Raw genomic sequence first — 20304 nt, 5'->3', positions numbered from 1 at the left:
GTCAAAGTCAGATCTGGATCTCTCCTGTGAGCATTTTGTCTACCCCTGCTGGAGGGAGAGTGACAGTGTTGATGCAAGTTTTCCCGCCGTTTTACTTCTTTTTTTTTCTTTCTCTCTTTCTTTCTTTCTCTCTTTCTTTCTCTCTTTCTCTCTTTCTTTCTGTCTTTCTTTCTTGCTGTCTTTCTTTCTTTTATTCACATGTGGTGATGATGTAGACAGCAGCAGGTTGTTTCCTGGGAGCATGCAGCTAACCAGACAAGTGTGGTGGAACATGTCCCTATGCCAGGACCTTCTTAGCAAGCCAGCCAGCCAGCTAGGCACAGTTGTAGTTACCCAAGGCACCTTGCACAGCATAGCAGCTTGGCATGACTATTTGTAAGACGCACTCCGCCAGTTTATGTTTTGTTTTTGGTGTTATGTGTGTGTTTTTGCTTTGTTTTGTTTCCTCCTGCTTAAATTGCACATTTCCCTCTGGAAGCAGCAGCCCGTTTTTTGGGGGTCTGCTTATGCTTGGCACCCACCTTTGAATCCTCCAGTGCCGTCCGGGCTGGGGGGCCCCGGGCAAGGGCCAAGTCGCCATCGCTTCTCGGCCTTTTGGCTAAGATCAAGTGTAGTATCTGTTCTTATCAGTTTAATATCTGATACGTCCCCTATCAGGGGACCATATATTAAATTGATTTTTGGAATCGGGAGATGGAACAGGGGCTTGCTCCGTCCACTCCACGCATCGGCCCGGTATTGCAGTACCTCCGGGAATGGTGCACACCTTTCTCTAACGTTGGTCAAAGTCAGATCTGGATCTCTCCTGTGAGCATTTTGTCTACCCCTGCTGGAGGGAGAGTGCCAGTGTTGATGCAAGTTTTCCCGCCGTTTTACTTCTTTTTTTTTCTTTCTCTCTTTCTTTCTTTCTCTCTTTCTTTCTCTCTTTCTCTCTTTCTTTCTCTCTTTCTTTCTTGCTGTCTTTCTTTCTTTTATTCACATGTGGTGATGATGTAGACAGCAGCAGGTTGTTTCCTGGGAGCATGCAGCTAACCAGACAAGTGTGGTGGAACATGTCCCTATGCCAGGACCTTCTTAGCAAGCCAGCCAGCCAGCGAGGCACAGTTGTAGTTACCCAAGGCACCTTGCACAGCATAGCAGCTTGGCATGACTATTTGTAAGACGCACTCCGCCAGTTTATGTTTTGTTTTTGGTGTTATGTGTGTGTTTTTGCTTTGTTTTGTTTTCTCCTGCTTAAATTGCACATTTCCCCTCTGGAAGCAGCAGCCCGTTTTTTGGGGGTCTGCTTGTGCTTGGAATTTTGCACCCACCTTTGAATCCCCCTGTGCCGTCCGGGCTGGGGGGCCCCGGGCAAGGGCCAAGTCGCCATCGCTTCTCGGCCTTTTGGCTAAGATCAAGTGTAGTATCTGTTCTTATCAGTTTAATATCTGATACGAGGGTATCTTAGAGGGTAGTGGCATTGCCCACTCCCTCCGAGGGTCTGTGAGAGGTTTGTTCGGGTGAGGAGGAACAGAATTTTTTTTTATTTTTGACTGGCTTTCTTCAGCTCGGCAACTTTTTGGAAGACTAATGCTCAGTCTGGTTTTGGCTTGCCCAATCCAGGCCGAGGGTCTTTCAAGATTTTGTTGACTGTTGAGAGCAGTTTTTTCTTTTTCAGGCGGTTCCAGTTTTTTTCTTTTTCAGGCTTTTCCAGACGTTCCTGGAGTTAGAGAGAAGGAGGACCTACCATCCAGACGACCTTTGAGGACCCTTTGATGACCTAGACGACCTCATCCCCAGCCCTTGATTGTAATCGAGATCCAGACCGAGAGAGCAGCAGGCGCCCAGCAGAGGGCGCCATCTGGGAGGAGCAGAGGGCGGCCCCGGACCCCGAGGAGGCGTCACAGCCACGATTCTTCCTACGTGGTCTTGGTGCCAAGCAGCGCCCCCTACTCCGCCAGGGAAGGACACCGTTCACCTGGGGAGGGGGTCCCTCTTGCGAGGCGACCATCTCCTCAGGGACTAAAGTAATAGTTCCTTCAACTGCCCAGATTTGCTGCTTACGTTGTTTCTTTTCCGTAGAGAGAGACAACCCGGACGTCCAGAGGCTTCTCCCACCCCAATCGGAGGAGCCAGCTGAAGGATGGCGTTCCGGCCAACCCAGGAGACTAGGAGGCACAATGCGGTGCGCTTCACAAGGACCCAGCAAGAGGAAACGGAACCAGGACTGACGAGACTGGAGTTCAGCCGGACCATTCTTCAGAGGGGTATGGGTTTTTCCCCTTCTGACTTGAATTGTTTGGTGAAATTGCCAGGGCTTAAGGAAGTGTTTGAGGTCAGTTTTAGGAACCCCCAAAAGTTACAAGAAATGTGGTCCTTTTGGGGGGAGAATAAATATCTCGCTCCATACAAAGAATTTTGTGTGGATGCACTGACAGACAGAGAAATGAAAGTTGTTACTGTCCAATTTTTCAATGAGGCTGTTAGCGACTATGATATTACAACATGGCTTAACCGCTATGGGAGGGTGTCATCAGAAGGGAGGAAAATTACAGATGAAGATGGGGTTTGGACAGGAGCCAGAAAGTGGCTGGTACGCCTTAATGTTGATCCATCGGGCATTGGAGGCGTCCGCCACATTCCAAACTCCATAGTGTTAGGGCCCAACAGAGGGCTGGTATTCTATAATGGGATGCCAAAACTCTGCAGGAAATGTGGGGAATTAGGACACCTGGCGGCCGCGTGTACTGTAGTCAAGTGCAGGAACTGCGGCGCCCCCCACGAGACCAGCCACTGCAGAGAAGAGAGGCAGTGCAATTTGTGTGGAAAGAAGGGGCACCTGTTTAAGGACTGCCCCTCTTCCTATGCCAACATGGCCAGAGCCAGCAAGGCAAACACAAACAAGCCTAGGCCTGAGCAGGAAGAGGGAGCAAGTAACAAAGATCAGTCCACATCACCACCAACAGTATCCAAGACCCAGACTCCAGCACCACCATCATCACCAGCACCCCCCTCACCCCCCCGCCCCCGAGACATGTCCCGTTTTACGAGGACCCCTTCCCCCAGCCCAGAGAGAGAGTACAACAGCTACTCCACTAGCTCCTCCAGTAGCTCCTCTGATGCAGAACACGAGGCAGGGAGGGAGCCCGGACCCAGCAGCGGCCCCCCCCTGAGTAGGGCCCTCTCAGCGCCAGCACTCCCCCTCGGCTCTCGTTATGACGCCATAAGGATTGAGTCCGTGGGGGAGGAAAGCGAAAGCGACAGTGAAAGTGAGAGTGAGAAGGAGGGGAAGGGAGTGAAGAACCAGCAGAGGGTGGGGAAAAGAAAGGGTAGAGACGAGGGGGGGAAAAGAAAGAAGATCAGGATCAAAGACAGCAAGTTGCAGGTGGCCCCCATAGATCCAAAACCAGCTAATGTCCACACAAAGTCCCCAGTCTTGCCCTCGCAGGCAGAGACGGAGGCGAGTGGGACGGCTACACTGCCGCCTAGTGGGCAGGTAGCAGCCAGCCAGGGCATCCCCAGCCAGCCTTCCCAGTCGTTGGCACAAACCCTAGCACACCTCGCAGAAGAGGTGTTCACTAATGCACCGAGGGAGAGGTCGGGGTCAACACCTTCCCTGACCAGCAGTACCTCGGTAGCAATGACCCTCTTCAAGCGAAGGGCCTCCCTTCAAAGCATCCTTGACCCCCTCCCTTGTATGGGCAAAACCAGGGGCCCCCTAGAGGTCCTCCTAGATACAGCACTGGAGGACATGGGAATACCCCTGGACGCGGTAAGCCAGAAGTCTGCTAACAGCTCCAATTCAACAGACGGTAACAGCCAAAGAATGCTGTCTGTCATAACCCCCCCCCAGGACAAAGCTGACCCACACGTTCCGAGGGGCCCTGAGCAAGTTCCACCAGACTTACCTTGTGGGGAGTTGAATAGCCCCAACAACTCCACGTACTGTGCATATAAAGACGGTGCCTTCTTGGACGAGGCAGCAGTGAGTACCTTCTCAGGGGTGATGGGAGTTGCAAATAAGCCCAAGCCCCCTCGAAGCAAGCGTAGAGCTAAGAGTAGGAAGAGTGTCCCGACCTCCCAATCATAGTCGCTATGGGGTGGACGCAGCGACTCCTTTTCTTGTTAGCTACCCTGATGGCCCTGATATGTGTGTCTGTTAATGTCAGGAGCATCAGGGAGACACAAAAAAGATTTGATGTACTAAACTATCTAGCTAACTTGAAAGCAGATCTCATCTTTCTGCAGGAGTGTGGTATTTCGTCGAGCCCTGATTATAGGGACCTGAAGGAGAGTTGGACCCTGGGGGACTCCTTCTGGTCGGGCTCCAACATAGCCAGAGCCGACGGAGTAGGTATCCTGTTTAAAAACCCATTTATTACCTCCCGCAGCAGCAGGGAGGTAGAACCTGGTAGAATTCTGAGCGTGGATGTGACATACAACAACACTCCCCTCAGACTGGTCAATGTCTACGCACCCACTAACCAAAACGAAAGAGTTCAATTTTTTCCACAGCTGCGTCCACTCCTGCTGGGGAACGTACCCGTCATCGTGTCAGGTGACTTCAATTGTGCTCTGAGGGACGTAGACCGGAGCAGGCCACGCAACGACCGCTCTAGTAGAGTTTTGTCCTCCGTAATATCTGATTTCTCCCTGTGTGATGCAGGTAAGGACCTGGTGCCTCCCTTTACCTGGGTGAGCTCATCTGGGACCTCCTTCTCCCGTATAGATCTCGTCCTGCATACCAGCTCCCTTACGAAGACGGCAGTAGACACCCAGGCCGTCTTCTTCTCTGACCATAGGCTCCTGCAGGTAACATTGCAGGTCCCTCAGACCTCCCAGATGGGGTCAGGGGTCTGGAAATTAAACACCTCCTTACTCGATGACCCCTCCATAGCTGCAGCCTATAAGAGCAGGCTTGTTGAGTGGACCACTTTGCGTGACCTATTCAACTCCCCTATAGAGTGGTGGGAGATGGTCAAAATGAGAACTAAGGGTTATTTCATAGCAGCAGGCAAGAGGAAAGCAAAAGAAAGGAGGGCCAAATATAAATACCTGAATGCTGCCCTCCAGCGTCTGAGCCTGCTTCAGCTTCGGGGGTTCCCTGTAAGCGACGAGATAGCCCAGACCAAGCTAGATCTTTCAGTGCTTTGTAGGGAGGAACAACGAAAGGTCATGCACAATGCAAAAGTGCAAAAAATGGAGGAAGACGAAAAGTGTACTCGCTTCTTCTTCCAGAAAACGAGGGAGAAGCGGCACTTGATGTCCTCCATGCTCGACAGCAGGGGGAGGATAGTAGAGGATAGTGAGGGAGTGAAAAAAGTGGTAGAGAACTTCTATAGGGACCTGTATAACATCAAAGCTACAGATGACACCCTGATAGAGTGGTTCCTGAGCCAGTTGGAGCCTGACTCAGTGCGGGACGAGGAGGAGGAGGAGAAGGACCCAGAACTCACGCTGGAGGAGCTCACCCAGGCGGTTAAGACCATGAACACCGGTAAGACGCCAGGTCCAGATGGCATCCCGGGTGAGTATTACCATCTTTTTTGGGACACGCTAAAAGTCCATTTAGCGGAGGTCTACAGAGCGGTCTACAGGGAGAAGCGGTTGGGCCCTTCTATGCGGGAGAGTGTAATTACTCTCCTTCATAAGAAAGGGGAAGTTAAAGATCTACGGAATTGGCGCCCAATCAGCCTCCTTTGCGTGGATTACAAGATACTAGCCAAAGCTCTGATGCTCCGGCTACAAGTACACCTCCCTTTGGTCATTGGCCCTGACCAGGCTTGTGGCGTCCCAGGGAGGTCCATCACGGATATTTTAATGTTAACAAGGGACATTCTGGCTTATTCTAGAGAACGGAACCATCCCCTCTGCCTGTTCAACCTTGACCAGGAGAAGGCGTTCGATAGGGTAAGCCATGAATATATGTACAAAGTGATGGACCAGATGAAATTCGCTCCTGGACTTAGGGAGTGGGTTAAAACCATATATACAAACATTAGTACCCGAGTCTTGGTGAACAGGCACCTGACTGGTAAAATATCTATCCAGTCAGGGGTCAGACAGGGTTGCCCACTATCCCCACTGCTATATGTCGTGTGCATTGAACCCCTCCTGCAGGCAATTCGTAGGGATACCAATATAACTGGTTTCCAGCTGCCTGGATCCAACGGGGTCCAGGTCAAAACAACAGCATATATGGACGATGTGTCACTCATTTGCACCAACACATCGTCGGTACCTCGGATTAGTAATATCCTTGAGAAGTACTGCACGGCGACCGGGGCAGTGATTAACAAGTCCAAGAGCGAAGTCTACGTGTCTAAAAATTGGCAGGTAGATAGGGAACTGTCGGACATGTACCCTGTCAAAAAGGACAAAATCAAGATTCTGGGCCTCATTTTCGAGAACAATAGCTCGGGGGCCCAGAGCTGGACGGCGGCCATTAACCAGGTCCGTAAAAAGATTGGCGGATGGAGCACAAGATCCTTAACAATGACGGGTAGAGTATTAATAACCAAGTCTATACTGTTCCCCATCCTCTCTTATGTAGGAAAAATCTTTCCCCCAGACAGGACCACCAAAAAAGTGGTGGACCGCATTATCCACCGCTTTATCTGGGGCAGCAAGATGGAGAGGGTAAAGCGAGCCACTCTGAGTAAAGCCGACAAGAAGGGAGGTAAGGGGGTCCCGGACGTTGTGCAGCTCACCCGAGTGCAGGAGCTCACGCAAACTATCAAGAACATCCAGGCCCTGGACAGGAAGGTATGTTACATGAATCGTTTCTATTTTGCCACCTGTCTCAGGGCCTTGGGCCTCTGCACTATTGATAACACCGTGCCGTACTCCTGGGACCCCCCATTGTATTATAGAACCTTAAGGGACACTATATATAAATTGGGCTTAGATAAAGCAAAATTGGCCTCCTGGGAATACAAGGCTGTAACTAAATATCTTGCCGGTTCCCAGGAAATTGAAAAAGTAGCTACTTTCTCCCTCACCCAAAGCCAAAAAATCTGGGAGAATGTGTCTCACAGCTGCCTCAGTAATGTCCAGAAGGATATAGCATGGAACACCGTCCACAGTGCACTCCCCACTCGAGCGTTCATGTTCAGGAGGGGACTAGCCCAAGTAGAAACATGCCCCTATGCAAAGTGCCGCAAGAGAGAAACACCAGCCCATATCTTCTGGGAGTGTGATGTGGCTGGCAGTGTCTGGCTCTCTGTCTCTGTCTTCCTAAACAGGTTTGCTGACACGGCCAAGATGACCGCTGAGACTGTGCTCTATGGGCCTGCGGGAGGAATCACTACCAGCACAGCTAAGTGCGTTTGGCGTGTCATCAATGTTGTCAAGCAGATCCTGTGGGAAGGCCGTAACGTCTGTGTCTATCACAAGCAGGAGCTAGACACTATCACCACGACCAGAAGGGCACAAACTCTTATCAAGGACTTTGTAATTCTGGACATCCGGACCCTCGGGAAGGACAAGGCCTGCGCGGAGTGGAGGATCGCCGGACTTCAGGACGTGAAGATGGAATAAAGGAAAAAACTGGAACCGCTAGCTCCTAGGAGCGGGACTACGGGGCACCGCTAAGCCTTTTATTTATTTTGTCATGCCAGCATTCCGCCCTTTTTAGCTGGCATGACCGTTTTTCAACGGTGCCCTGGTTTTATGTAGTCTTTTTGTTTCAGTTTTATGGATTTTGATTAGATTTATTTTGAATGTTTTATTTGATTTTGTTTTGTTTTGTTTTATGTATCTTTAAGATTTTTAATGTAAACTATTAAAAGTTACATTTTAAGTGTTTTAAAATTTTAGAATTTTAACTCACTGTTTCACACACTGTCCCTTTTCCCCTGTCCCTGTTTTAGTAATATAGTTTTATGTTCACTTTTGAACCTTTTTAGAGAGCACTCCCCGGCCCTCACAAGCACTGGTTTTTTATAGATGGTTCTTTTTTTCCAGTCACTTTTAAAACAGCACAGGTTTTTTTCATGTTGATTTTAATCTGTGTCTGTTTTAACCATGTACAAAGCACAATTGTCTTGGTGTTTTTAAATGTATTTTAAATGCTTTTAAAACAAAATGTATGTCTGTATGCATGAATGTCATCTTTAAAAGAAATGTAAAATGAATGAAAAAACGAATGGGTGTAAATGTAAAAAAATGTAAAATCTCAATAAAAGAGTATTAATATCTGATACGTCCCCTATCAGGGGACCATATATTAAATTGATTTTTGGAATCGGGAGATGGAACAGGGGCTTGCTCCGTCCACTCCACGCATCGGCCCGGTATTGCAGTACCTCCGGGAACGGTGCACACCTTTCTCTAACGTTGGTCAAAGTCAGATCTGGATCTCTCCTGTGAGCATTTTGTCTACCCCTGCTGGAGGGAGAGTGCCAGTGTTGATGCAAGTTTTCCCGCCGTTTTACTTCTTTTTTTTTTTTCTTTCTCTCTTTCTTTCTTTCTCTCTTTCTTTCTCTCTTTCTCTCTTTCTTTCTTGCTGTCTTTCTTTCTTTTATTCACATGTGGTGATGATGTAGACAGCAGCAGGTTGTTTCCTGGGAGCATGCAGCTAACCAGACAAGTGTGGTGGAACATGTCCCTATGCCAGGACCTTCTTAGCAAGCCAGCCAGCCAGCGAGGCACAGTTGTAGTTACCCAAGGCACCTTGCACAGCATAGCAGCTTGGCATGACTATTTGTAAGACGCACTCCGCCAGTTTATGTTTTGTTTTTGGTGTTATGTGTGTGTTTTTGCTTTGTTTTGTTTTCTCCTGCTTAAATTGCACATTTCCCCTCTGGAAGCAGCAGCCCGTTTTTTGGGGGTCTGCTTGTGCTTGAAATTTTGCACCCACCTTTGAATCCCCCTGTGCCGTCCGGGCTGGGGGGCCCCGGGCAAGGGCCAAGTCGCCATCGCTTCTCGGCCTTTTGGCTAAGATCAAGTGTAGTATCTGTTCTTATCAGTTTAATATCTGATACGTCCCCTATCAGGGGACCATATATTAAATTGATTTTTGGAATCGGGAGATGGAACAGGGGCTTGCTCCGTCCACTCCACGCATCGGCCCGGTATTGCAGTACCTCCGGGAACGGTGCACACCTTTCTCTAACGTTGGTCAAAGTCAGATCTGGATCTCTCCTGTGAGCATTTTGTCTACCCCTGCTGGAGGGAGAGTGCCAGTGTTGATGCAAGTTTTCCCGCCGTTTTACTTCTTTTTTTTTCTTTCTCTCTCTCTTTCTTTCTTTCTCTCTTTCTTTCTCTCTTTCTCTCTTTCTTTCTCTCTTTCTTTCTTGCTGTCTTTCTTTCTTTTATTCACATGTGGTGATGATGTAGACAGCAGCAGTTTGTTTCCTGGGAGCATGCAGCTAACCAGACAAGTGTGGTGGAACATGTCCCTATGCCAGGACCTTCTTAGCAAGCCAGCCAGCCAGCGAGGCACAGTTGTAGTTACCCAAGGCACCTTGCACAGCATAGCAGCTTGGCATGACTATTTGTAAGACGCACTCCGCCAATTTATGTTTTGTTTTTGGTGTTATGTGTGTGTTTTTGCTTTGTTTTGTTTTCTCCTGCTTAAATTGCACATTTCCCCTCTGGAAGCAGCAGCCCGTTTTTTTGGGGTCTGCTTGTGCTTGAAATTTTGCACCTACCTTTGAATCCCCCTGTGCCATCCGGGCTGGGGGGCCCCGGGCAAGGGCCAAGTCGCCATCGCTTCTCGGCCTTTTGGCTAAGATCAAGTGTAGTATCTGTTCTTATCAGTTTAATATCTGATACGTCCCCTATCAGGGGACCATATATTAAATTGATTTTTGGAATCGGGAGATGGAACAGGGGCTTGCTCCGTCCACTCCACGCATCGGCCCGGTATTGCAGTACCTCCGGGAACGGTGCACACCTTTCTCTAACGTTGGTCAAAGTCAGATCTGGATCTCTCATGTGAGCATTTTGTCTACCCCTGCTGGAGGGAGAGTGCCAGTGTTGATGCAAGTTTTCCCGCCGTTTTATTTCTTTTTTTTTCTTTCTCTCTTTCTTTCTTTCTCTCTTTCTTTCTCTCTTTCTTTCTCTCTTTCTCTCTTTCTTTCTCTCTTTCTTTCTTGCTGTCTTTCTTTCTTTTATTCACATGTGGTGATGATGTAGACAGCAGCAGTTTGTTTCCTGGGAGCATGCAGCTAACCAGACAAGTGTGGTGGAACATGTCCCTATGCCAGGACCTTCTTAGCAAGCCAGCCAGCCAGCGAGGCACAGTTGTAGTTACCCAAGGCACCTTGCACAGCATAGCAGCTTGGCATGACTATTTGTAAGACGCACTCCGCCAGTTTATGTTTTGTTTTTGGTGTTATGTGTGTGTTTTTGCTTTGTTTTGTTTTCTCCTGCTTAAATTGCACATTTCCCCTCTGGAAGCAGCAGCCCGTTTTTTTGGGGTCTGCTTGTGCTTGAAATTTTGCACCCACCTTTGAATCCCCCTGTGCCGTCCGGGCTGGGGGGCCCCGGGCAAGGGCCAAGTCGCCATCGCTTCTCGGCCTTTTGGCTAAGATCAAGTGTAGTATCTGTTCTTATCAGTTTAATATCTGATACGTCCCCTATCAGGGGACCATATATTAAATTGATTTTTGGAATCGGGAGATGGAACAGGGGCTTGCTCCGTCCACTCCACGCATCGGCCCGGTATTGCAGTACCTCCGGGAACGGTGCACACCTTTCTCTAACGTTGGTCAAAGTCAGATCTGGATCTCTCCTGTGAGCATTTTGTCTACCCCTGCTGGAGGGAGAGTGCCAGTGTTGATGCAAGTTTTCCCGCCGTTTTACTTCTTTTTTTTTCTTTCTCTCTTTCTTTCTTTCTCTCTTTCTTTCTCTCTTTCTCTCTTTCTTTCTCTCTTTCTTTCTTGCTGTCTTTCTTTCTTTTATTCACATGTGGTGATGATGTAGACAGCAGCAGGTTGTTTCCTGGGAGCATGCAGCTAACCAGACAAGTGTGGTGGAACATGTCCCTATGCCAGGACCTTCTTAGCAAGCCAGCCAGCCAGCGAGGCACAGTTGTAGTTACCCAAGACACCTTGCACAGCATAGCAGCTTGGCATGACTATTTGTAAGACGCACTCCGCCAGTTTATGTTTTGTTTTTGGTGTTATGTGTGTGTTTTTGCTTTGTTTTGTTTTCTCCTGCTTAAATTGCACATTTCCCCTCTGGAAGCAGCAGCCCGTTTTTTGGGGGTCTGCTTGTGCTTGGAATTTTGCACCCACCTTTGAATCCCCCTGTGCCGTCCGGGCTGGGGGGCCCCGGGCAAGGGCCAAGTCGCCATCGCTTCTCGGCCTTTTGGCTAAGATCAAGTGTAGTATCTGTTCTTATCAGTTTAATATCTGATACGTCCCCTATCAGGGGACCATATATTAAATTGATTTTTGGAATCGGGAGATGGAACAGGGGCTTGCTCCGTCCACTCCACGCATCGGCCTGGTATTGCAGTACCTCTGGGAACGGTGCACACCTTTCTCTAACGTTGGTCAAAGTCAGATCTGGATCTCTCCTGTGAGCATTTTGTCTACCCCTGCTGGAGGGAGAGTGCCAGTGTTGATGCAAGTTTTCCCAACGTTTTACTTCTTTTTTTTTTCTTTCTCTCTTTCTTTCTTTCTCTTTCTTTCTCTCTTTCTTTCTTGCTGTCTTTCTTTCTTTTATTCACATGTGGTGATTATGTAGACAGCAGCAGTTTGTTTCCTGGGAGCATACAGCTAACCAGACAAGTGCGGTGGAACATGTCCCTATGCCAGGTCCTTCTTAGCCAGCCATATACTCTGGCTTCTCTTCATTTCGAATAAATCTTTCTAAGACTAAGGCTTAGAGGGTAGTGGCATTGCCCGCTCCCTCTGAGGGTCTGTGAGAGGTTTGTTCGGGTGAGGAGGAACAGAATTTTTTTTATTTTTGACTGGCTTTCTTCAGCTCGGCAACTTTTTGGAAGACTAATGCTCAGTCTGGTTTTGGCTTGCCCAATCCAGGCCGAGGGTCTTTCAAGATTTTGTTGACTGTTGAGAGCAGTTTTTTCTTTTTCAGGCGGTTCCCGTTTTTTTCTTTTTCAGGCGGTTCCGGCTTTTCCAGACGTTCCTGGAGTTAGAGAGAAGGAGGACCTACCATCCAGACGACCTTTGAGGACCCTTTGATGACCTAGACGACCTCATCCCCAGCCCTTGATTGTAATCGAGATCCAGACCGAGAGAGCAGCAGGCGGCCAGCAGAGGGCGCCATCTGGGAGGAGCAGAGGGCGGCCCCGGACCCCGAGGAGGCGTCACAGCCACGATTCTTCCTACGTGGTCTCGGTGCCAAGCAGCGCCCCCTACTCCGCCAGGGAAGGACACCGTTCACCTGGGGAGGGGGTCCCTCTTGCGAGGCGACCATCTCCTCAGGGACTAAAGTAATAGTTCCTTCAACTGCCCAGATTTGCTGCTTACGTTGTCTCTTTTCCGTAGAGAGAGACAACCCGGACGTCCAGAGGCTTCTCCCACCCCAATCGGAGGAGCCAGCTGAAGGATGGCGTTCCGGCCAACCCAGGAAACCAGGAGGCACAATGCGGTGCGCTTCACAAGAAACAAGCAAGATGAAACGGAACCAGGACTGACGAGACTGGAGTTCAGCCGGACCATTCTTCAGAGGGGTATGGGTTTTTCCCCTTCTGACTTGAATTGTTTGGTGAAATTGCCAGGGCTTAAGGAAGTGTTTGAGGTCAGTTTTAGGAACCCCAAAAAGTTACAAGAAATGTGGTCCTTTTGGGGGGAGAATAAATATCTCGCTCCATACAAATAATTTTGTGTGGATGCACTGACAGACAGAGAAATGAAAGTTGTTACTGTCCAATTTTTCAATGAGGCTGTTAGCGACTATGATATTACAACATGGCTTAACCGCTATGGGAGGGTGTCATCAGAAGGGAGGAAAATTACAGACGAAGATGGGGTTTGGACAGGAGCCAGAAAGTGGCTGGTACGCCTTAATGTTGATCCATCGGGCATTGGAGGCGTCCGCCACATTCCAAACTCCATAGTGTTAGGGCCCAACAGAGGGCTGGTATTCTATAATGGGATGCCAAAACTCTGCAGGAAATGTGGGGAATTAGGACACCTGGCGGCCGCGTGTACTGTAGTCAAGTGCAGGAACTGCGGCGCCCCCCACGAGACCAGCCACTGCAGAGAAGAGAGGCAGTGCAATTTGTGTGGAAATAAGGGGCACCTGTTTAAGGACTGCCCCTCTTCCTATGCCAACATGGCCAGAGCCAGCAAGGCAAACATGAACAAGCCTAGGCCTGAGCAGGAAGAGGGAGCAAGTAACAAAGATCAGTCCACATCACCACCAACAGTATCCAAGACCCAGACTCCAGCACCACCATCATCACCAGCACCCCCCTCACCCCCCCGCCCCCGAGACATGTCCCGTTTTACGAGGACCCCTTCCCCCAGCCCAGAGAGAGAGTACAACAGCCACTCCACTAGCTCCTCCAGTAGCTCCTCTGATGCAGAACACGAGTCAGGGAGGGAGCCCGGACCCAGCAGCGCCCCCCCCCTGAGTAGGGCCCTCTCAGCGCCAGCACTCCCCCTCGGCTCTCGTTATGACGCCATAAGGATTGAGTCAGTGGGGGAGGAAAGCAAAAGCGACAGTGAAAGTGAGAGTGAGAAGGAGGGGAAGGGAGTGAAGAACCAGCAGAGGGTGGGGAAAAGAAAGGGTAGAGACGAGGGGGGGAAAAGAAAGAAGATCAGGATCAAAGACAGCAAGTTGCAGGTGGCCCCCATAGATCCAAAACCAGCTAATGTCCACACAAAGTCCCCAGTCTTGCCCTCGCAGGCAGAGACGGAGGCGAGTGGGACGGCTACACTGCCGCCTAGTGGGCAGGTAGCAGCCAGCCAGGGCATCCCCAGCCAGCCTTCCCAGTCGTTGGCACAAACCCTAGCACACCTCGCAGAAGAGGTGTTCACTAATGCACCGAGGGAGAGGTCGGGGTCAACACCTTCCCTGACCAGCAGTACCTCGGTAGCAATGACCCTCTTCAAGCGAAGGGCCTCCCTTCAAAGCATCCTTGACCCCCTCCCTTGTATGGGCAAAACCAGGGGCCCCCTAGAGGTCCTCCTAGATACAGCACTGGAGGACATGGGAATACCCCTGGACGCGGTAAGCCAGAAGTCTGCTAACAGCTCCAATTCAACAGACGGTAACAGCCAAAGAATGCTGTCTGTCATAACCCCCCCCAGGACAAAGCTGACCCACACGTTCCGAGGGGCCCTGAGCAAGTTCCACCAGACTTACCTTGTGGGGAGTTGAATAGCCCCAACAACTCCACGTACTGTGCATATAAAGACGGTGCCTTCTTGGACGAGGCAGCAGTGAGTACCTTCTCAGGGGTGATGGGAGTTGCAAATAAGCCCAAGCCCCCTCGAAGCAAGCGTAGAGCTAAGAGTAGGAAGAGTGTCCCGACCTCCCAATCATAGTCGCTATGGGGTGGACGCAGCGACTCCTTTTCTTGTTAGCTACCCTGATGGCCCTGATATGTGTGTCTGTTAATGTCAGGAGCATCAGGGAGACACAAAAAAGATTTGATGTAATAAACTATCTAGCTAACTTGAAAGCAGATCTCATCTTTCTGCAGGAGTGTGGTATTTCGTCGAGCCATGATTATAGGGACCTGAAGGAGAGTTGGACCCTGGGGGACTCCTTCTGGTCGGGCTCCAACATAGCCAGAGCCGACGGAGTAGGTATCCTGTTTAAAAACCCTTTTATTACCTCCCGCAGCAGCAGGGAGGTAGAACCTGGTAGAATTCTGAGCGTGGATGTGACATACAACAACACTCCCCTCAGACTGGTCAATGTCTACGCACCCACTAACCAAAACGAAAGAGTTCAATTTTTTCCACAGCTGCGTCCACTCCTGCTGGGGAACGTACCCGTCATCGTGTCAGGTGACTTCAATTGTGCTCTGAGGGACGTAGACCGGAGCAGGCCACGCAACGACCGCTCTAGTAGAGTTTTGTCCTCCGTAATATCTGATTTCTCCCTGTGTGATGCAGGTAAGGACCTGGTGCCTCCCTTTACCTGGGTGAGCTCATCTGGGACCTCCTTCTCCCATATAGATCTCGTCCTGCATACCAGCTCCCTTACGAAGACGGCAGTAGACACCCAGGCCGTCTTCTTCTCTGACCATAGGCTCCTGCAGGTAACATTGCAGGTCCCTCAGACCTCCCAGATGGGGTCAGGGGTCTGGAAATTAAACACCTCCTTACTCGATGACCCCTCCATAGCTGCAGCCTATAAGAGCAGGCTTGTTGAGTGGACCACTTTGCGTGACCTATTCAACTCCCCTATAGAGTGGTGGGAGATGGTCAAAATGAGAACTAAGGGTTATTTCATAGCAGCAGGCAAGAGGAAAGCAAAAGAAAGGAGAGCCAAATATAAATACCTGAATGCTGCCCTCCAGCGTCTGAGCCTGCTTCAGCTTCGGGGGTTCCCTGTAAGCGACGAGATAGCCCAGACCAAGCTAGATCTTTCAGTGCTTTGTAGGGAGGAACAACGAAAGGTCATGCACAATGCAAAAGTGCAAAAAATGGAGGAAGACGAAAAGTGTACTCGCTTCTTCTTCCAGAAAACGAGGGAGAAGCGGCACTTGATGTCCTCCATGCTCGACAGCAGGGGGAGGATAGTAGAGGATAGTGAGGGAGTGAAAAAAGTGGTAGAGAACTTCTATAGGGACCTGTATAACATCAAAGCTACAGATGACACCCTGATAGAGTGGTTCCTGAGCCAGTTGGAGCCTGACTCAGTGCGGGACGACGAGGAGGAGGAGAAGGACCCAGAACTCACGCTGGAGGAGCTCACCCAGGCGGTTAAGACCATGAACACCGGTAAGACGCCAGGTCCAGATGGCATCCCGGGTGAGTATTACCATCTTTTTTGGGACACGCTAAAAGTCCATTTAGCGGAGGTCTACAGAGCGGTCTACAGGGAGAAGCGGTTGGGCCCTTCTATGCGGGAGAGTGTAATTACTCTCCTTCATAAGAAAGGGGAAGTTAAAGATCTACGGAATTGGCGCCCAATCAGCCTCCTTTGCGTGGATTACAAGATACTAGCCAAAGCTCTGATGCTCCGGCTACAAGTACACCTCCCTTTGGTCATTGGCCCCGACCAGGCTTGTGGCGTCCCAGGGAGGTCCATCACGGGTATTTTAATGTTAACAAGGGACATTCTGGCTTATTCTAGAGAACGGAACCATCCCCTCTGCCTGTTCAACCTTGACCAGGAGAAGGCGTTCGATAGGGTAAGCCATGAATATATGTACAAAGTGATGGACCAGATGAAATTCGCTCCTGGACTTAGGGAGTGGGTTAAAACCATATATACAAACATTAGTACCCGAGTCTTGGTGAACAGGCACCTGACTGGTAAAATATCTATCCAGTCAGGGGTCAGACAGGGTTGCCCACTATCCCCACTGCTATATGTCGTGTGCATTGAACCCCTCCTGCAGGCAATTCGTAGGGATACCAATATAACTGGTTTCCAGCTGCCTGGATCCAACGGGGTCCAGGTCAAAACAACAGCATATATGGACGATGTGTCACTCATTTGCACCAACACATCGTCGGTACCTCGGATTAGTAATATCCTTGAGAAGTACTGCACGGCGACCGGGGCAGTGATTAATAAGTCCAAGAGCGAAGTCTACGTGTCTAAAAATTGGCAGGTAGATAGGGAACTGTCGGACATGTACCCTGTCAAAAAGGACAAAATCAAGATTCTGGGCCTCATTTTCGAGAACAATAGCTCGGGGGCCCAGAGCTGGACGGCGGCCATTAACCAGGTCCATAAAAAGATTGGCGGATGGAGCACAAGATCCTTAACAATGACGGGTAGAGTATTAATAACCAAGTCTATACTGTTCCCCATCCTCTCTTATGTAGGAAAAATCTTTCCCCCAGACAGGACCACCAAAAAAGTGGTGGACCGCATTATCCACCGCTTTATCTGGGGCAGCAAGATGGAGAGGGTAAAACGAGCCACCCTGAGTAAAGCCGACAAGAAGGGAGGTAAGGGGGTCCCGGACGTTGTGCAGCTCACCCGAGTGCAGGGGCTCACGCAAACTATCAAGAACATCCAGGCCCTGGACAGGAAGGTATGTTACATGAATCGTTTCTATTTTGCCACCTGTCTCAGGGCCTTGGGCCTCTGCACTATTGATAACACCGTGCCGTACTCCTGGGACCCCCAATTGTATTATAGAACCTTAAGGGACACTATATATAAATTGGGCTTAGATAAAGCAAAATTGGCCTCCTGGGAATACAAGGCTGTAACTAAATATCTTGCCGCTTCCCAGGAAATTGAAAAAGTAGCTACTTTCTCCCTCACCCAAAGCCAAAAAATCTGGGAGAATGTGTCTCACAGCTGCCTCAGTAATGTCCAGAAGGATATAGCATGGAACACCGTCCACAGTGCACTCCCCACTCGAGCGTTCATGTTCAGGAGGGGACTAGCCCAAGTAGAAACATGCCCCTATGCAAAGTGCCGCAAGAGAGAAACACCAGCCCATATCTTCTGGGAGTGTGATGTGGCTGGCAGTGTCTGGCTCTCTGTCTCTGTCTTCCTAAACAGGTTTGCTGACACGGCCAAGATGACCGCTGAGACTGTGCTCTATGGGCCTGCGGGAGGAATCACTACCAGCACAGCTAAGTGCGTTTGGCGTGTCATCAATGTTGTCAAGCAGATCCTGTGGGAAGGCCGTAACGTCTGTGTCTATCACAAGCAGGAGCTAGACACTATCACCACGACCAGAAGGGCACAAACTCTTATCAAGGACTTTGTAATTCTGGACATCCGGACCCTCGGGAAGGACAAGGCCTGCGCGGAGTGGAGGATCGCCGGACTTCAGGACGTGAAGATGGAATAAAGGAAAAAACTGGAACCGCTAGCTCCTAGGAGCGGGACTACGGGGCACCGCTAAGCCTTTTATTTATTTTGTCATGCCAGCATTCCGCCCTTTTTAGCTGGCATGACCGTTTTTTCAACGGTGCCCTGGTTTTATGTAGTCTTTTTGTTTCAGTTTTATTGACTTTTATTTGATTTACGTTGAATGTTTTATTTGATTTTGTTTTGTTTTGTTTTATGTATCTTTAAGATTTTTAATGTAAACTATTAAAAGTTACATTTTAAGTGTTTTAAAATTTTAGAATTTTAACTCACTGTTCTATACACTGTCCCTTTTCCCCTGTCCCTGTTTTAGATCTAGTTTTATGTTCACTTTTGAACTTTTTTAGAGAGCACTCCCCGGCCCTCACAAACACTGGTTTTTTATAGATGGTTCTTTTTTTCCAGTCACTTTTAAAGCAGCACAGGTTTTTTTCATGTTGATTTTAATCTGTGTCTGTTTTAACCATGTACAAAGCACAATTGTCTTGGTGTTTTTAAATGTATTTTAAATAGCAGCCGTTGTGTGTGCTGATGCGCCAGGGAGGCAAAATAAGCTGATCCCTGGAGCCAGCATTACACTTCAGCCATTAACACCAGACAGAAGGATATCTACATCATCATATGGAAGGAAACGTAAATGGATGGAGACACATATGGATCACATTAGTTTACTGTAAAGCTACGTCTTAGTTGGTGCTTATCTTGGCGAGAGCCGAGTTCAAATCAGCATGAAGTTTTAACATCTACTCTCGTGTAATGGAAATCATGAAGATCTGGATACGTCCAGTGACTGCTGTGAATAGTGCAGCTGGCAACAAGGGAAAGACCTTGTGACAGCCTGGAGAGACAGCTGACAGGAGGAAAGAGACCCCATTGGGGCTGGTAAGGGTTAGCTACCCTTGTCGGCAGTATCCAGCTCTGTGTTTACAGGATGCTGGAGACACCCGCCCAAGGCTTCTAAGAAATTAAAGAGAAAAATACCCCTAGAGTCTGCGAGAGCGGGGGCGGAAGATGACTCAACGTTGGACAACACGGTTAACGACTTAGGAACGGAAACGGATATGAGTATGGAGAGTACTTCACAAAAGACTAGTTCAAGATCTGCAGTTAACAAAGACATGGAACTCCAGGTTTGTGTCTGCGGCTGGAGCAAGGCGACAACGGTCAGGGGTTTGAAGATTCATCAAGGGAGAATGAAATGCTTGAGGGAGAAGGGACAAGGGCCTCGCATTGATCAATACTTCTTACGAAGTCAGTCAAGTCAGTCGAATGAAATCCAGCGACAGGAAGCAAACCACAGTTCGCAGGATATCAGCACCCCTGTCATAGATGTGAGGAGGACTTGCATGGACACAGTTAGTGATGAACCTAATGATCCTTGTGAACCCGGTCAGACAAACCAGCATAAGAGAGAAAAGAACCTCAACGGGCACAAGCCTGGAGTTAAATGGCCAAGAGCTTGTGAGAAAACTGCATGGGACACAGTAAACACAGATCTCTGCGTTGCATTGGAAAGATTAAGTGGAACAGTTGAAAAGAAGCTGGATAAATTTGGGGACATCATCTACGCATATGGAAGTGAGAGGTTTGGAGTTGAAAAAAGGAAGGAAAAAGTACAAACTATTCCTGGAAAGTCTAGACGGCAGCAGGAGATTGAACGCTTAGTTAGAGAAAGGAGACAGCTGAGGAACCAATGGAGAAGAGCAGAACAAAGTCAGAAGGAGGGACTCAATCTCTTACAAAGGGTCATAAAAGATAAGCTTGCAACATTGCGCAGAGCTGAGCGCCTACGGAAACGCTACAAAAAGAAGGAGCGTGCGAGAGCTAACTTTTATAAAGACCCATTCAAATTTGTAAAGAAGTTATTCACCAGTGAGAAGAATGGCACACTAAAAGCAACTAAGGTTGAGCTGGAGAGATATTTGGAGGAAACACATACAGATTCAAAAAGGCAGGAGCCTATGTCAATTCCGTCAGACATCCCACCTATCAATCCACCAGAATACCAAATGGAGGACTGTGCACCTAAGTGGAAAGAAATAGAGCAAGCTGTGAAAAAAGCAAGGGCTTCATCATCTCCAGGGCCTAATGGAGTTCCGTACAGAGTGTACAAGAGTGCTTCAGGAGTTCTACGAATTCTGTGGAAATTGATGAAAGTGACATGGGAAAAACAGGTTGTACCAAGAGCATGGCGCCGAGCAGGTGGAGTCTTTATACCTAAAGAAAAAGATTCTACAAGCATCAGTCAGTTTCGTCCCATTTCCCTATTAAACGTAGAAGGCAAGATTTTCTTCAGCATTATTGCTCAGAGATTGTCAGCTTACCTATTAAAGAACTGCTTCATTGACACTTCAATACAAAAAGCGGGCATTCCAGGTTTCCCAGGTT

General features: G+C 49.0%; 6 non-coding genes and 1 pseudogene across 6 annotated transcripts; all 7 read left to right on the top strand.

Moving 5' to 3' along the window:
* Positions 1 to 578: 578 nt before the first annotated feature.
* LOC131739283 (U2 spliceosomal RNA) lies at positions 579 to 769 on the top strand. Its single transcript, XR_009330451.1, has one exon. It is a non-coding gene; the product is annotated as a U2 spliceosomal RNA (small nuclear RNA).
* Positions 770 to 1367: 598 nt separating this feature from the next.
* Positions 1368 to 1559, top strand: LOC131738580 (U2 spliceosomal RNA). The gene has a single exon (XR_009330018.1). It is a non-coding gene; the product is annotated as a U2 spliceosomal RNA (small nuclear RNA).
* Positions 1560 to 8152: 6593 nt separating this feature from the next.
* LOC131738708 (U2 spliceosomal RNA) lies at positions 8153 to 8307 on the top strand (annotated as a pseudogene).
* Positions 8308 to 8896: 589 nt separating this feature from the next.
* LOC131739115 (U2 spliceosomal RNA) lies at positions 8897 to 9087 on the top strand. The gene has a single exon (XR_009330282.1). It is a non-coding gene; the product is annotated as a U2 spliceosomal RNA (small nuclear RNA).
* A 602-nt stretch (positions 9088 to 9689) lies between these two features.
* LOC131739114 (U2 spliceosomal RNA) lies at positions 9690 to 9880 on the top strand. Its single transcript, XR_009330281.1, has one exon. It is a non-coding gene; the product is annotated as a U2 spliceosomal RNA (small nuclear RNA).
* Positions 9881 to 10490: 610 nt separating this feature from the next.
* On the top strand, positions 10491 to 10681 carry LOC131739113 (U2 spliceosomal RNA). Its single transcript, XR_009330280.1, has one exon. It is a non-coding gene; the product is annotated as a U2 spliceosomal RNA (small nuclear RNA).
* Positions 10682 to 11279: 598 nt separating this feature from the next.
* LOC131738266 (U2 spliceosomal RNA) lies at positions 11280 to 11470 on the top strand. The gene has a single exon (XR_009329830.1). It is a non-coding gene; the product is annotated as a U2 spliceosomal RNA (small nuclear RNA).
* Positions 11471 to 20304: the final 8834 nt, after the last annotated feature.

This window comes from Acipenser ruthenus, chromosome 10 (assembly GCF_902713425.1).
Source record: "Acipenser ruthenus chromosome 10, fAciRut3.2 maternal haplotype, whole genome shotgun sequence".
NCBI lineage: Eukaryota > Metazoa > Chordata > Actinopteri > Acipenseriformes > Acipenseridae > Acipenser > Acipenser ruthenus.
The sequence above is the reverse complement of the archived record's forward strand: the minus strand, read 5'-3'. Positions and strand labels throughout refer to the sequence as shown.